We start from the raw sequence: 16,813 nt of genomic DNA on the forward strand, positions 1-16,813 counted from the left end.
GAATATCCATAATGATCTACAATTATGGCAAAAAAATATAACCTCACACAACTATTTAATATCAAATATGTTTCTTACATGTAACACTTAAACAATAATTAAGTAATATCTCGAATAACAATGGTGCCTGAAATCATGTAGTCATACACATGAAGGAAGAATTGTAACAAATATGTTAGATGGTAAAGCATGGGGCATCAAAGTGTGCGCCTTCCGATGTTGTGAAAGTGCATGTTGTAACATGAATAACCACATTGTTAACTCTAACAGCATGGCACAAATGTCAGCTCTTGCTGGGACATGTAGTTCACGAATATATGGAGGGCCACAGGTTGAACACCTGTGTGTTAAATGGTGCCCAGGTAACATGATTCATTAATGCAAACAAGGCTTTGCTGAAAAAATAGTGTGTGATATGTTAAAAACTTGTGCATAAATGATTACCCTTACATTGTTAATGTATATCATCTCTACAATGAACATGGGAAACCTTACCTTACACCTGGCCACAATAGAGATCTGGATACAAATGAACCTAGCATCAAGCCACTCTTTATAGGCCTCTCACATGTGATGTGCATGACATCAGTGATGACTATTGCATGAGTTGTGGACTGGATAGAAAAATGGAATGGGTTACTTACATTTGTTGTACATACAAAACAATAGCACAGTACAAATGAACATTCACTGATAGCATTTATGTATTTCAAAAGTAGTAGGTGGTCATTGTTTAAAAATTCAGAAAATTTCAACAAATTCAGACTTGGAATGTACGCCAGGTTTTGTTCAATATAATTGCCGCTGGTATGGGCGTGGCATCGGCGCCGCACAAACAGCACGGTGTACGCTGCCGTATGGAACGCTGCCGCACAGAACGCAGGGTGTGGCTGATGTACGCCAATGACAGAAATGTGTATATAAAGGGGTGCGAGAAAAACAAAATGGTGTTGCAAATATGTCTGGTTTTCAATCAGAGGGAGAACAGGAGTATCAGGGCCTCCTAGCTTGCCTGGACTCCAGCATCTCCTATGTGCCCCTCACCAGAGACCAGCCATTGGTAGATGAGCAGGCAGCTGGGCCATCTACAGCAGCCCAATCTACAGATGCCCAATCTGCAGCTGGGCCATCTTCTGCCTTAGCAGAATCATTGGGAACACAGCAGGTGGCTTCACAAGAGAGTAGCCTGCCCAGCACTTCAAGTACAGCCGTGGCTAAAAGAGGCCCACAGAGGAACCAAGCAGCAGGAACATGGCATTCGAACCGCCGGTGCTTGTCATACTGGTACCCCGTGCACGGGATTGGATAGAGTGTCCATAGGACAGGTTGACACACACAAGGAGATGGAAGATTTGGGAGGACATAACTGTGGAGATTAATGCGGTAGCTCCACAAGTTCGTGAGATGGAGCACGTGAAAAAGAGGCAAGTTCAAGTGTGTTACATTTGAGCAGAACAAGACCAGTAATGTTTTTCTTAGATGTTAGATGGATTTGGTAAATGGTCGGTCACGTTGCTAGGAGCAACAGACATGATAGCGATGTCACTTATTCTATATTTATTGTAGGGTGAGTGTAAATGTTTCCTCAAAGTGTTGGTTTTATAGTTTAACATAATGTAAGTTATGTTGAATGAAGCACACATTGAAATCTGTAGCAGGTTACAATACATGCTACATCAAACGTCAGGGGTGACATGTAATAATATGTAAACTTTGGTTGCAGGTAGCATGACTTCAAAACCAACCTCAAGAAGAAACTGACCAAACGGTGGGAACACAGCCACACCTCTGGGGCTGGCCCCATGCCAGGCCGCCTGAAGCTCAACCCCCTGGAGGAGATGGCTGTGGGCTGCATTGCAATTGAGGAGGTCTGGGGGGTGAGCAACATGGATAGTGAGGCCCCAGTGGACATTTTTGCTACTGACTTAGAAGGTAATTTGTTTGCATGGCATAAGTAGTTTGTACTAATTTTATCTGAATGTGTTGTAATTGTAAGTTTCTCTTTCAGCATCATCCCCACCGTGCGGAAGTGAAACTCTTGAGGAGGCAGAGGAGTCAGTGCCACCTGAAACACGTGCCAGCCATGTGCAGCAGCAGGAGCCAACGGCCACACAGGATTTGGACAGGTGGGTGCAGATGCTTGGGCAGATTCGCCAGCAGGGAGACTTAGCATCAGAGCGGCTGCGTAGGACCGAGGAGGTCATGCAGGGTATTGCCAGCACCCAGCAGTCCATCGCTGCCACCCAGCAGTCCATGGCTGCCACCCAGCAGTCCATAGCTGGCGGCCTGCAGGTGTTGGCAGAGCAAGCCCTGCGCCAAAATGACCTCCTCCTCCGCCATAACGAGCTTGTGGCGGAGCTACTTACCACCAATAGGGCCCTATTGTCAGCCGTTTCTGGTGCATTCCCTACACCAGCACTCCCTGCTGGCAGAAGGGGAATACCATCCCCCCCCTTCCACAGCATCTGCTCCACCTGCCCCACCATCCCAAGGTGGCCGTGGCCGAGGAGCTGCTGCACGTGGCAAGGACCCTACCAGGGCCAAACGGTCCCGAAAATGAACTTGTCTCCGCATTAATCTCCACCCTTATGTCTTCCCAAATCTTTCATTTTGCTGTGTGTGTCCGCTTCATGTGTGCAACCCAATCCCGTGCACAGGGTACCCACATTTGCCCTCGGTTCGAATGTTTTGTTTGGTTCCCCTGTTGCCCTCTTTTGGCTACCATTACTGTCTGTTGTACTTAAAGTGTTGGTGTTATACTTTTGTTGTGAAGCCACCTGATGTGTTCCTAATGATTCTGCTGTGGCTATGTATGAAAAGAATACATTTTTGTACATTTTTGTTTGTTTGTAAAATTCCTGTTATGGTACCTTTAATTTTTGGCATGTGCCAAATAACATGCTCTTAAAATGTTATGTTTTCCCTAACTGTAATAAATTTTTCATTTGATCCCCAAATGTGTGCGGTTATTGGTGAATGTAAAAGTGACATGGATATTTATATTAGTGATAGCAAGTTCTGTCCATTGCTTGCAGTGTAAATGTGTGTAAAAAATGCAGCCGTGCTTTCAGCATATATTTGTGTGTTTTGTAATGGTCCATTTAAGCTGCAATGGTTCCAATTGAAGCAATGACAAGAGTGTAATTAATGAGTAATGAGTGGATTGTATTGTGTTCAGCTGACATTTGTTCAGGTGCGGCCGTACTAATTGGGCGTTTCGAATGCCTAGCGCATTCATACTTGCTTATGGAGACCGCATATTTTCTGTCTTTTGGTTCGTTTGCAGTCGGTGTTCTGTCCGAATGCACGCCTATCAGAATTAGTGTATGCCCATGTTTACGCCCAGTTTATCCCACTTTGAAACTACGCCCCTGTGTACTTCCGAATGACACCCATATTTCCCGAGTGAATGCGGTGCAATTTTCTGTACGGTATTAGTGAGAACGAGTACGGAGACCTTGCGTGGCACATGCGCATAGCGTTGCCCACGCATGCGCAGACGGCTAAAAAACGCCATCCGAAAGAATTCGGAAAATTACGCATCGACCAGAATAAGGCCCTTTGTTATGGCTAGCAACACAACAGGGGAAGACCTATATCACACTACCACAACACAATGATTGAATAAGCACAAGTTATTACAAAAAAATAACTTATTTACAGTGATAAATACTGTAGACTAGTGATAATAAGGTTATTATCAGTAGGTTAACACCAAATGGTCAAGACACATGCAAAAACTTGACATGGGAATGCTATATCAATTCGTATATTTTATCAGGTCTACCCCAAATAAGTGTACCTTGTAAGCTCACAGGGCTCGTTGGGCTTCTGATCCATGTGGTTGTTAAAAAAAAAATGAAAGTCCAAAAAAAGAAAAAAATGTATATATACTCCTCAACCTTTTGTTCGATATGGTCGAGCTTGTGCATGTCAACCATATCGTGACGACTTATTGATGGTCTACCAAGACACTGTCAACCTATCAACCACATACCCCTTTGCTAATGTGGTTAATGCCTCTTTTCCTTTTGGATGTTTTTGTATATTTCCGGAAAGAGATCATTGCTCGTTTGTCTCCATTTTTCTGATATGTTTTTATTTTTTAGTATTCATCTAAAGTATTTAAGCAAAATGACTTAGTAACTTTTGCTTCGTCATTTCTTTCGATAATATATCTGTTGACATTTCAATAATTGCTCAAATTAGACCATGAAACTAGATCTACATTTTCTTTTTGGAACCTAAAAGAAACTTTCACCAATCCGAATGAGTTTTGTTTAGAAAACCTAATACACATATATATATGATTCTTTTTTTAAACTTATTTATTTATTTTTTATTTGTTTTGTATGTAGTGTTTGTAGTTCCTATATTTCTATTTTTAAATTACATGGATGCACATTAAAGGAGAATAGACCAATTAGCTATTTGGAGACAAAGAAAAAGTAATTTTTAAGTCATGTAATTGTTCCATGGGACCCTATTTTACATTGGATTCAATGTAAAATTGTTCCCAGACCCCAAATGGACCTAAGGGGAATGGCACCCCACGATTGACGGCAACCCAAAGCGTGGCGAGCGTAGCAAGCCCGCGAGGGGCAGCGGTACGCGTCCTCCGACCTTTTTATACCCCTACTATCCACGTCGGCGTGGAGTTAAGAATCTAAAGTGTGGCGAGCACAGCGAGGGGACGCGTATTACTTCACAGGTATACGCGTACCCTCGCGGGGCTCGCTGCGCTCGCCACGCTTCGGGCTCGGTGGCTCGCTGCGCTCGCCACACTTTGTATTCTCAACTCCACGCCGACGTGGATAGTAGGGGTATGAAAAGTTTGGAGGACGCGTACCGCCGCCCATCGCGGGCTCGCTATGCTCGCCACGCTTCGGGTTGGCGGCAATCGTGGGGTGCTGCTCACAATGGGGGGGGGCATTAATTTATAGGCATGACGGGGGCATATACAATGAGAAATGGGCCATATTGGCCCATTTCCCATTGTTAGCTATGTAAAATGTGCTTAATCGCGTCCATCGCATCTTCTGCCATTATAATGGCACAAGACCGACGCGATGAACGCGATTACAATGTTAAAAATATTTTAACATTGAACCCTATGGCAAAATCGGGTCCATCGCGTCGACCGACGCGATGGACCCGATTTTGCCTTTGCTGGCAAAATGGACCTGGAAATCGGGTCCATCGCGTTAATCGTGTACCTTAAGTTAAGGTACACGATTACTCCCGATTGTGGCCGTGCTAGGAAACAAGTACCAACTTTTTTTTATATAGTACTGTATATTCCCAATAGATTTGTAAACTTGTAAGAGTCTTTCAAGTATATTCAATTGATGCCGGATCCATTCTGCCGGAATCGATCCGGCATCCATTATTCAATTCGGCGGCCAAATCCGGATGTCGGATTTGGCCGATGATTTACACTCACCCGGCCAGCGCTCGGACTGGGTGAGAGCGGCAGCGGGAGATGGCGTGAGGCAGCGGGAACCTGAGAGAGAGCATGGATGGAGCCGGGTGAGCTGCTCTTACCCGGCTCGGCGGCGGGTATGTACGGGAGTCGTTGGGAGGGTGCGGGCAGCAGCATGAGGGTGCGGGCTGCAGCGTACAGGAGGACAGCGCTGTGTAAGCTGCTGCTGCTCACACAGCGCCGTCCTCCCTGCTTCAATTCGGCATCTTGTTATGCCGGATTGATAATGATGGAAACACAGCCAAAACCTTTCCGTTTTGGCTGTGTTTCCGTCAAAAGCGGGTGAATTAGCGGCTCTTCCGTCAATCCACCTGCATTTCGGCATGCCGAAAAAAAACCCCTATGATTCAATAGATTGGAACCCCTTCCGATGTATTCATGTCGAATACGGTTGTCTTTTCGGCAAGTCGGCAGTTTCGACCTCTATTGAATATACCCCTATGTCTGTCATTACACAGTCTTGTTTTATTACTATTTTGTTGGCAATTCTAAAGCACACCAGAGTATGCTGGTTGATTATATAAGTAACTGAAAATGTTTGGAGATGAATAATTTGTGTACAGTTAAAAAATATTACCAACCCTTTCACCTAAACATTTAACAATTAGGAGTGAATTCAATTACCTGTGGTAATTTACTATAGGATAAATGATCCCCATGGCCCTCCAATTAGCTCTGAACGCATCCCAACGCTGGCACTTATTAGGGATATATTTTTTTTTTGGGGGGGGGGGGGGGATTTTTTAAGGTTTAAAAAATGTTGGCCACAAAAACAAGTAGGTCCCAGAACGTCTCTCGGATCCTGTGTGATTTCACCCGATAACAGGATATTTTGTGGGAGAAAACAATGCACTACAATTGAGTTGCTCTGAAAAAAAAAAAAAAACAGGCAGAAAATCACAATAAAAGCCCAGGTTTTTTTTTTTCATAATGACAACCAGATCACTCATGTTTTTAAATTCTATCTTTCTAACTCCATTTATCCCATTTACTGTCTCTTGATCGGAGAAGATCGTGTTGCTGATCAAACACTCATTATGTAGGATTGAGTTTTGTTGCCGGAGAGATGTAAAACACTATATACCTGTTAAAATGGCAAGACTGGAGAAAATATCAGAAAATTATAGCATTGGGTAAATTGAGCCAGCTTGGGCTTTGGAAATACTGATGCTGAGGTAGGCGGAAGCAATTACCTCTTTACTTTAGTTTTTTTGTGAGGAATCACTTAATTATTGCTGAACCAGCTCTGATTTTTTTCTTCTTCTTGGGATGACTTGTGAAAGGGCTGAGCAGGGGTTCCCCTCTCCTGACCTTTTAGTGACAGGCATCCTATAGTTTGGCCTTGTTGAAAAAAAGGTCACTGAACTGCAATTCACACAGTGTCTGTCATATTAGTAGGACTCCCTGTGTGTCCTTGAGATTTACAACAAGCAAATTGATCATGTTTTTACTGTGGAACATCAGTAGGAACATCAGCCGGTAGATTCTGGGACCCAGCAAGCAGACTGAAAGTAATCTTCAAATTGCACACAGGCTGTGGATGAATTGAAAACCTTTAACTATGTATGTAGGTGTCTGCAAGCAGTAGGGAAGGATTGGGCATGTGGTGAGGAAGAATTTACTTTTCATTGTCAGAACAAAAGCAATCATTTAAATGGTACATTTTACAGCCTTTAAATTCCCTTCCCAGTGATATGATATTTTCAGCTGTCATTCCTAACCTCCATGACATCTCTACTAGGTCGCGTCCTTTATCCCACTATCAGCATCTATCCAAATTCCCTTTCTTTTTAATTTCTGTATTATACCACATCATTCTGCTGTCCAGTTTTTTTTTTATTATTGCAATCTTTTTCTTTCTCATTCTTTCTTTCTTGCTTTCACTCTATTTTCTGTCTCAATCTTACCTGCTCTCTATCCCACTCTTTCTTGATGTCTTCATGTTTTCTTCGTTTTCTTTCATTCTTCCTTCTTTTTTCTTTCTTTCTGTTGCATTCTTTCTTTCTTTTGCATTCTCCTTCTTTCTTTGTTGCATTCTCCTTTCTTTCTTTCTTTCTTTCTTTCTTTCTTTCTTTCTTTCTTTCTTTCTTTCTTTCATTTTTTCTGTCACATTCTTCTTCTTCCTTTCTCTCTTTCTTTCTGTCTTTAGCAGTCTCCTTTCTGTCGCATTCTCCTTTCTTCTTTTCTTTCTGTCGCATTCTCCTTCTTTCGTTTTTTTCCTGTCTGTTGATCTTTGTTTCTTTCTTCTTTTGCCAGATTAAAAAGTATATGGAAGCCATAGGCGAATACTCATGACATTGCTACTCTTCACACATTATTATGACTAACCTCTGTGACCACCACCACCATTGAATAAATTCCATTATCATTTTATTCCCAGTTTGCCACCAGAGTGATCCCCACCCCAAATTGTGCCTCCTTTATCCGCCTAGTTTCTTGTCCTGACCATTAGCCTCAGATATTTACTGTACTTTCTGAAGTTTTCTTAATAATTTATTTACCTTATACGCAATTTTTAGATGTTAATTTGACCTGCCGTTAAATAGTCTAATTAGAATCGGCCTCTGTGAAATCTAAAGTGATCACACACACACACAGGCCTATACAGTAGTTGCACTCATATCACTTTATATGTGGCCAAAAATAAACAGGACTCTGGATGCTGTTAATGATCTTCAGTCCTGAAGATTTCTTCCATTTTGGTCCAAGTTGGTTCCCCAAGACCAGCATCAAGTGATGATGATTTATGTGAAAATCTGTTCTATGCAGTTGTACTTTACTAACCTGCTTTTTTTTTTATTTATTTTGTACACATTATTTTCACATTTTTCCATGCTTTAAACTACAAAAAAAGAGAGAACTACTTGTTTTCAGACACATTTAAAAAAAAACAAAAAAACAGTATGAGTATTTTTGTAAAAACGAGTGTATTTTAAAAACAAAACATCGCATTTGGTATAAGACCCTAAGTGTTGACTATCTTGTCTAAGTCTCTATTCATTTGATAAAATCTGGTTTTGCAGACTGCAAGCCTGAGAAACACAGATAAACCCTGTACCATTTCGCTAGCATTGCCTCATAAATAAATGGTTACCCATTGGTGCTTATAGTTTTCATTAGATGGTCAGAGCTCTCTTATTGACACTTTGGGTTGCCTATTCAGGGAAATGCAGTAAAATTTATCAGTGTGCCTTCAACACACAATAAATCATCTAAACAGGGAGCCATATGGCAGATAAGACCTTGAAAATGTGTCTTCGACATGCAGAAGAATGATGCTGCTAAAGTCCTGAATGATTATAGCCATCTTTCCTCTAATAATATTCAGACTTGTTTTGCATGTCATCTCTCCTCCGTTTCTTTACCTGAAACCTTTACTGCTGAAATTTCTCCGCCCAAAATATTAATCTGGAAATGGGCAGTTTGGGGGGGTTTATATCACAAGGCAAAACCATTGAATTCCCACAGATATAGCTGAGGTTTCAAATGACTGTTAGTTTTACCCATCACAGCGTAATATTGTATGTACTACCACCTGCACTCGCTGTGGCAAGAACATGTCCGACCTATACATGAGTTTGACTGTGTATGTGTGTGTGTGTGTGTGTGTGTGTGTGTGTATATGTATGTATGTATGTGTGTATATATATATATTTATATATATATATATATATATATATATATATATATATATATAATATGCACACACACATACACCAAGGGAAAATGATGTACTTATTTCCTCGTTTCTATCTCCTAGATGGCATTGCAGTGTGAAATAGGAGAGAGAAGGGTGTTTTTAGAAGGGAATCAGATAAGGGATTTGCTGTATGCCCAATTGGTTGACTGAAAGAAAAGCAAGAGTATGATGTATGGGACCTAGTCTCATCCCTGCTCTCCTCTAACCTGATGTCATTAATCATGGCCATTAGTATTTTTCAGACCTGCCTCCTCCTGCTGAGTGCTTTAGAGAAGCCATTGTCCAACTCTTACACCCCCTCACCAGCTTACAAGAGTCTTTGGATGAAAAAATAATACATTACTTTTTTTTCCGCCTTTTCTTTATACCACATCTCACCTCTTGTCTGCACGGTGACACATTTTCTGCTCTCTCTCTCTCTGGGGGGAAAAAGCTGGGTTTGCGGTTTGTTTCTCTGTGTAAGCACTTATTCTGTGACACGTTAACAGGCTGGGCAGCTGTAATATACATCCATGCACTAGAACAACTAACTCCTGCTCCTTGCTTGTTACAGGTACTGAAAGGCAGGTACAATGTTTTGAGCAATATATCACAGTGATTAGTTTTCCTAGAGGGATTCACCATATAGCTGACTAGTTTAATCTTTATGGTCTTCTATGTGGATTGTAATTTACATCCTTTGTTGAAAAAATCCTTATTAGGTCTTTAAAACTGTTCAATAAATCCTTACTGTATTGTTGTTTTTAAAATGGCAAAATAGAGAAAAAAAAAGCCCTGGTGTCTGTGTGACAGCTGTAATACCTAGGATAGTGTCACTTCTGCACGCAGTGTCATCTGAATAAGATACTGAGGAAAGCATTTGCTGCATTGAAAGTAGTCTTAATGGTTCTTGTGTATTAGCACGGCGCCCACTACGCTATTTGCTTAGCGGGCTATTCTGCATAGTGAAATCACATCGTATGGCACGTTTTCGTTCCGTGCGATGTGATGCGATCTCACTAGTTAATGTATTCACTGCACCGTGACCGCCGATCGCATCACACGCAAAATTGCATGCGATTTTTAGTGCGCTGAGATTTAGCAAAACACCTCCAGTGTACATGTCTATGTGATGCAATGGGATTTAACACCCCCCCACTATCCACGTCACCCTGAAGCGTGGCGAGCGGATGGGGAATGCGTCCTCCTGACCTTTTCATACCCCCACTATCCACGTCGGCGTTGATTTTATAAAGTGCAGCGAGCCACCGAGCCCGAAGCGTAGCGAGTGCAGCGAGGGGACATGGAACACATGTAAAGTAATCCAGGAGGAGGTGTACCATGTCCCCTCGCGGGGCTCGCTGTGCTCGCCATGCTTCGGGCTGGCGTGGATAGTGGGGGTGTTTTAGGAACACATTCACACCTGCCATATCATACATCTGAGACAGTAATGACGACATGTGTTAACTTTTAACTTGAATTTACTTAATAATTATGAATAAAATATCACATTAACCCCTTCCCGACATTTGACGTACATGTACGTCATGGTCGGGAAGTACTTCCCGACATTTGACGTACATGTACGTCATGGCTTCTAACTGTCACTGCGTCTATAGACGCGGTGACAGTTACGAGATGTCTGCTGTCCCTGACAGCAGACATCCCCCCTCGCCGCCCAGGGGGGGCAGGGGTGCCCCCCCCGGTCGGCGATCGCTGTGATTGGCTGTTCAAATCTGAACAGCCAATCACAGCGTTTCCTGTGTTACCGGCGGCTAAGCCGCTCGGTAACACAGAAAACGGTGGTGATCGGTGCAGCACCAATCACCACCGAGCGGCAGCACCCCCCTCCCACCCACCGGCACTCACCCGGCAGCTCCGCCGCCCGGAACAGCAGGCTCACCCGGCTCCCCCAGCGCACGCAGCGCTTCCCCCCTCCCACCCCCCCCGCAAGCTGCAGCAGCAGCAGCAAATAATAAAATGTGTTGCAGCAGTGAAATATATATATATATATATATAAATATATATATATATATATATATGTGTGTGTATGTGTATATATATATATATACACATATATGTATGTGTATATATGTATATATATATACACACATATATATGTATATATATATATATATATATACACATATATATATGTGTATATATATGTGTACATATATATGTGTATATATATGTGTACATATATATGTGTATATATATATGTGTACATATATATGTGTATATATATATATATATATATATATATGTATGTATATGTATGTACATATATATATATATATATATATATATATATATGCGCTTCCAGACAGATATTCCCGACATATGACGTATATATACGTCATGGTCGGGAGGTACTTCCCGACCGAAGACGTATATATACGTCATGGTTTTATAAACTGTCACCGCGTCTATAGACGCGGTGACAGTTTGGAGATGTCTGCTGTCCCTGACAGCAGACATCCCCCCTTGCGGCGATCGCTGCGATTGGCTGTTCAAATGTGAACAGCCAATTGCAGCGTTTTCTGTGTTACCGGCGGCTAAGCCGCTCGGTAACACAGTGATCGGTGGTGACCGGTGCTGTTAAGTACAGCACCGATCACCACTGATCGCCAGCCCCCCCCCTCCCACCCGGCAGCCCCCCTCCCTCCCACCCACCCGGCAGCCGCAGCGCCAGCACCCCTCCCAACCCCCCACCAGTCGCAGCGCCAGCCCCCCTCCCAAAGCTGGTGACCAAAATGGGGTCACATGTGGGGGGGTTCCACTGTATTGGTGCTTCGGGGGTCTTGCTAATGCGACATAGCACCCACCATTCATTCCACCACCAAAAATCACTCCTTCCTTTCTGAGTCCTGCCATGCACCCAACTGGTATTTTTTGGTCACATGTGAGGCATTGCCATACTCTGGAGAAATTGGGGCACAGATTTTGGGGTGCTTTGTCTCCTTCATTCCTTGCGAAAATGAAAAATTTTGAGCCAGAACTGCATTTTTGTGTAAAAAATTACATTTTTTTACACAAAAATGCAGATCTGGCTCAAAATTTTTCATTTTCACAAGGAATGAAGGAGACAAAGCACCCCAAAATCTGTGCCCCAATTTCTCCCGAGTATGGCAATGCCTCACATGTGACCAAAAAATACCAGTTGGGTGCATGGCAGGACTCAGAAGGGAAGGAGTGATTTTTGGATTTTGCAGCACAGATTCTGGTTGAATGACCCCAGAAGCACCAATACAGTGGAACCCCCCCACAAGTGACCCCATTTTGCAAACTACACCCTTCAGGGAATTCATCAGGGGGTATAGTGTACATTTCAAACCCCCAGGGGTTTCACCAATTTTGATACAACTGAGCTGTGAAAATGAAAAATTTAATTTTTTCATTTTCACAGCCCAGTTGTATCAAAATTGGTGAAACCCCTGGGGGTTTGAAATGTACACTATACCCCTAAATGAATTCCCTGAAGGGTGTAGTTTGCAAAATGGGGTGACTTGTGGGGGAGGTTCCTAACTTTTAGCACTTATGGTGCCTAGAAACCTACATGGTGCCTAAAAAAAAATCTCATAAAAAGGAGGCTCCAAAATCAAGTAGGTGCTCCTTCTATTATGAAGCCTGTGGTTTGGTCAATGTGCACACTAGGGCCACATATAGGATATTTATGAAAACAAAAGAATTGGGGGAATCAATTTTTAGTCACATTTCTCTAGTAAAATCGACTGTGTTCGTTAGAAAAACGTATTAAAATTGAAACTCTGCAAAAAAAAAGAAATTTTGAAATTTCACCTACACTTTGTTTTAATTCCTGTGAAACACCTAAAGGGTTAACAAACTTCCAAAATGCTGTTTTGAATACTGTGAGGGGTGCAGTTTTTGAAATGGCATCATTTATGGGGGTGTCTCACATACAAGTCCCTCAAAGTCACATCAGAACTGAACTGGTCCCTAAAAAAATCAGTGTTTGAAATTTTCTTGAAAATTTGAGAATTTGCTATTCATATTTGAAGCCTCCTAGTGTCCCAAAAAATGAAAAGGTTGAAATAATGATTGCAACATAAAGTAGACATATGGTCTTTGTTAGTTATTAACTATTTTGAGTGGTATGTTTATTTGTCTCACAAGCAGAAAATGTGACATTTTGCAAATTGCTAAATTTTCCATTTTTTCACGACATTTTGGTATTTTTCACAAAAAAACACAGACTGTATCGACCCAAATTTACCACTAACTTGAAGTACAATGTGTCACGAGAAAACAATCTCAAAATCACTGGGATAAGTAAAAGCAAAAAAAAGTTATCCCCACTTAAGTGAAACATGTCAGATTTGAAAAAAATGGCTCTGTCAGGAACGCAAAAACTGGCTCTGTCAGGAAGGGGTTAACTAATTAGAATAATAACAATTAATCAAGAACAAAGACTCATTCTTCACAGTATGCATTAGCCTTTGGAAGAAGCAAAAGTGCATAAATAATACGCTGAAAAGCATTTTCAGTACCCACGATCTTCCGCCAGATAAATTCCTGCAGGTAGGAGTCTAGATGCTGGCGTGCGGTCCCTCTTGTTGCACCATTTACATGTCCCCCAAAGGCGCTCAATGTTCTGTGTGTGAACACCAGTCTCCGGGTCGACCAAATTAAAACGAAGATTCGCCCAAGCATGGTGGTGTCCTGCCTTCTCCAGCTGCTCGATATTATAGGCACACCAGCAATCGGGGTAGATCGTTGTCCCCGGTTCAAATAAATTGATGGATGAGTCAGAGTACTGGTGTCACATTTTTGGACAGGTGTAACAAAGCACTCACCAGTGTCTCTTGAAATGCCTCTGAATATCCACTGTTGAGGCAGCATCCGTCCCACGTGGCTTTTCCTCTAGGACAAAGAGGCTCTCGACGGTTCTACCTGGACCACCAATACGTCGTTGGGGCTGTGCCATTAGGTCCATGGTGCAGGCCTCCCGCATCAAATTATTGTAGAGGACTGCTTTTTTATTTGACAACTGAAGTTGTCGCTCACAGTAACTGATAGTTGTCAGCTCCTCCGCCCAGGAATAAATAAAGCGGATAAGCGTTAGAAACAGTAAACTGCACCCCGGGAACCAATGTGCCGCTCTGAAGCTCACCTTCTTCCGACACGATTTTATATGGCAACGCCACATGCACTCTTTGATAGTTAAACGCATTGGGTGCCCGTTAACACAATTTTGTGTTACTAGCAGTAAATTGTGCTGCTGGAAGAAAATAACTGCCTCCTCTGCGGCAAGGTGAACGTTTTGACAGGTTCTGCAGCCATTGCTGTCACTTCTCCTTCACCTCTCACTGATGCAGCCATTACTGTCACTTCTTCACCTCTGACTGAATCTGACAGGGAGCAGGAACACTACGCTACTTCTGACTGACTACGCTATTTACGCTGCCTACGCTGATTCTGACAGCACAGCTACACTAACTGCGTAACGGACGCTGTGCTAATATACAAGTACCATATTAACTAGTGAGATCGCACGGCACAAAAAAGGGACATGCGATGCGATTTCACTACTCCAGCATACGTATGCTAATTGGGCGCCGTGCTATTACACAAGTACAGTCTTAATTACTGCACACATTGCTTTATTTTTTAAATTTTATTGTGTTTTCCAAACATGCAAACAACTTACAAAATCCCGAAAGAGACACGAGGAGCAAATATCATATAGTAATGAGCAGTATTTTTGAATATATATAGAAAGATATGTAAGTATAAATAAAATAGACAATGTTGACTTCCTTTATCACTAAGGATATAGCATGTTAGTCCGAAGGCGCCACCTGTACACACACACACACACCAATAAGGAATAGTGGATTGCAGTCGAAGATTAATATTGTAAATGGTACTACAACACTATAGGTGAGAAGTGCACCACAAAGTTAGTCAGCTGTCGGGAACCCAGAACCCACTAACTCTAATAAAGTAATCCCCCCATAAACCCAAATCAAACCTCCCCAAAAAAAACCATTGCTTTATGACAGTGATGTTTAAATTGACAAATGCAGTAATAGATATTTATATATAATGACATTGGCTGTTTTTTCAGACTTGGATACATAGTAATATTTACATGTGGTAGGGAATAGGAATAAAGATTGTAAGCTCCACTGGGACAGGGACTGATGTGAATGTTCAGATTTTCTCAGTAAACCTGCAGGATATGTGTGCGTAGTGTTCCGTCTAGGATTTTTTTTTTCAGACAGGGTGCTGCCCACATAGACCCCCCCCCCCCCCTCTCAGTGGGCAACTCCCCCCTCAGTGGGAAAACCCCAAACCCCCCCAGAATTAGATACAGCAGGGGGGCACCTGGACATGTCGGTGTCACATGAAGCAAAGGCATACAGGCCATGTGGGATGGCACGCAGGGTAATCATGGTGGCATACAGGGCAAGGTGTGACAGTACACTGCATACATATGATGGCATACAGGGTAAGGTGTGATAGTGGCACACAGGGAAAGTATGGTAGCATACAGGGCAGATGTAGTAGTGGCACACAAGGCAAGGATGGTGGCACACAGGGTAAGGCTGGTGATGATGTATAGCACATAAGCTATTGGGTCCCACTAGAAGGACAGTAACAGATCATGAATGGGAACTGCACACCCTGTGAGCCCTGACAGGGAACTATGACTGCAGGACTCATGCCTGGTCCAGGACCCTCACCTCATCGGCGCCAGGTGCTTCATGTCGGCGTATTCCACTCTGACACCCGCCGCAGTCACAACAAACAGCCCGTGACAGAGAACCCACTAATTTTCTGTTCCTCACAAAAATCCCCACCTCCTCCACTCCTTTCTCAGGAGGGTGGGATATGGCTGGACAAACTGACACTGCTCTTCCAGCCGCATCCCGACCCCTTCCCCCCCCACTGACAGGTCGCTCACCTACTCTGCTGTGACTGAGCTTCGTCTCATCCCCTGCCACTCTGTTTGTCAATACGGCTGGGGCGGTAGAAGGGTGTTGATTTAAAATATTTTAAAGGATCAAGAAGTTACAAAAATGGCAGGGCGCAATGCACGTCAAAAACAGCCTAGAGGGAACACCATTTTTTATTCTGTGTATTATGCCCGTCGGGCAATTCTTTATTACATTTTTATTACATATTTGTGTGTTCACTCTTAGCGCCCTCTGAACCCTTTCTTTACCCATTTCTAACCACATCGGATCCCATCTAACGGGATCCCTCAGAGGTGCTGCTCCACTTATACTGAGCGCAAACTGCGGTAAAACCTTCCCCCCCCTTTTGCATGCATGTATGTATGTATGTATGTGTGTGTGTGTATATATATGTATGTATATATATATATATATATATATATATATATATATATATATATATATATATATGTGTGTGTGTGTGTGTCAGTAGGACAATGACGAAATTTCTGCTAAGAAATGAAACGTTGATACGCTTACATTGCAGTGTCCATCTACTTTATTTGCAAGTCGTCCAGAGTGCCACACGTGTATGTGGTAGATATATATATATATATCACATATACAGTATGCATGTGTGTATAATATTATTTGTTCTGAACCAATCTGTTTTGTTTGTGATTCATTTATTAATTATTAGATTTCAATAAAATGAAAATAATATATCTG

The 16,813-nt window shown here is 42.5% G+C and overlaps 1 protein-coding gene across 1 annotated transcript in view; it reads left to right on the top strand.

Annotated features, from left to right (window-relative positions):
- LRMDA (leucine rich melanocyte differentiation associated) overlaps window positions 1-16,813 on the top strand; it is a 945,168-nt gene that overhangs the window by 225,571 nt on the left and 702,784 nt on the right. The window lies entirely within an intron of this gene.

The sequence above is a fragment of the Crinia signifera genome, chromosome 6 (genome assembly GCF_055691185.1).
Source record: "Crinia signifera chromosome 6, ASM5569118v1, whole genome shotgun sequence".
NCBI lineage: Eukaryota > Metazoa > Chordata > Amphibia > Anura > Myobatrachidae > Crinia > Crinia signifera.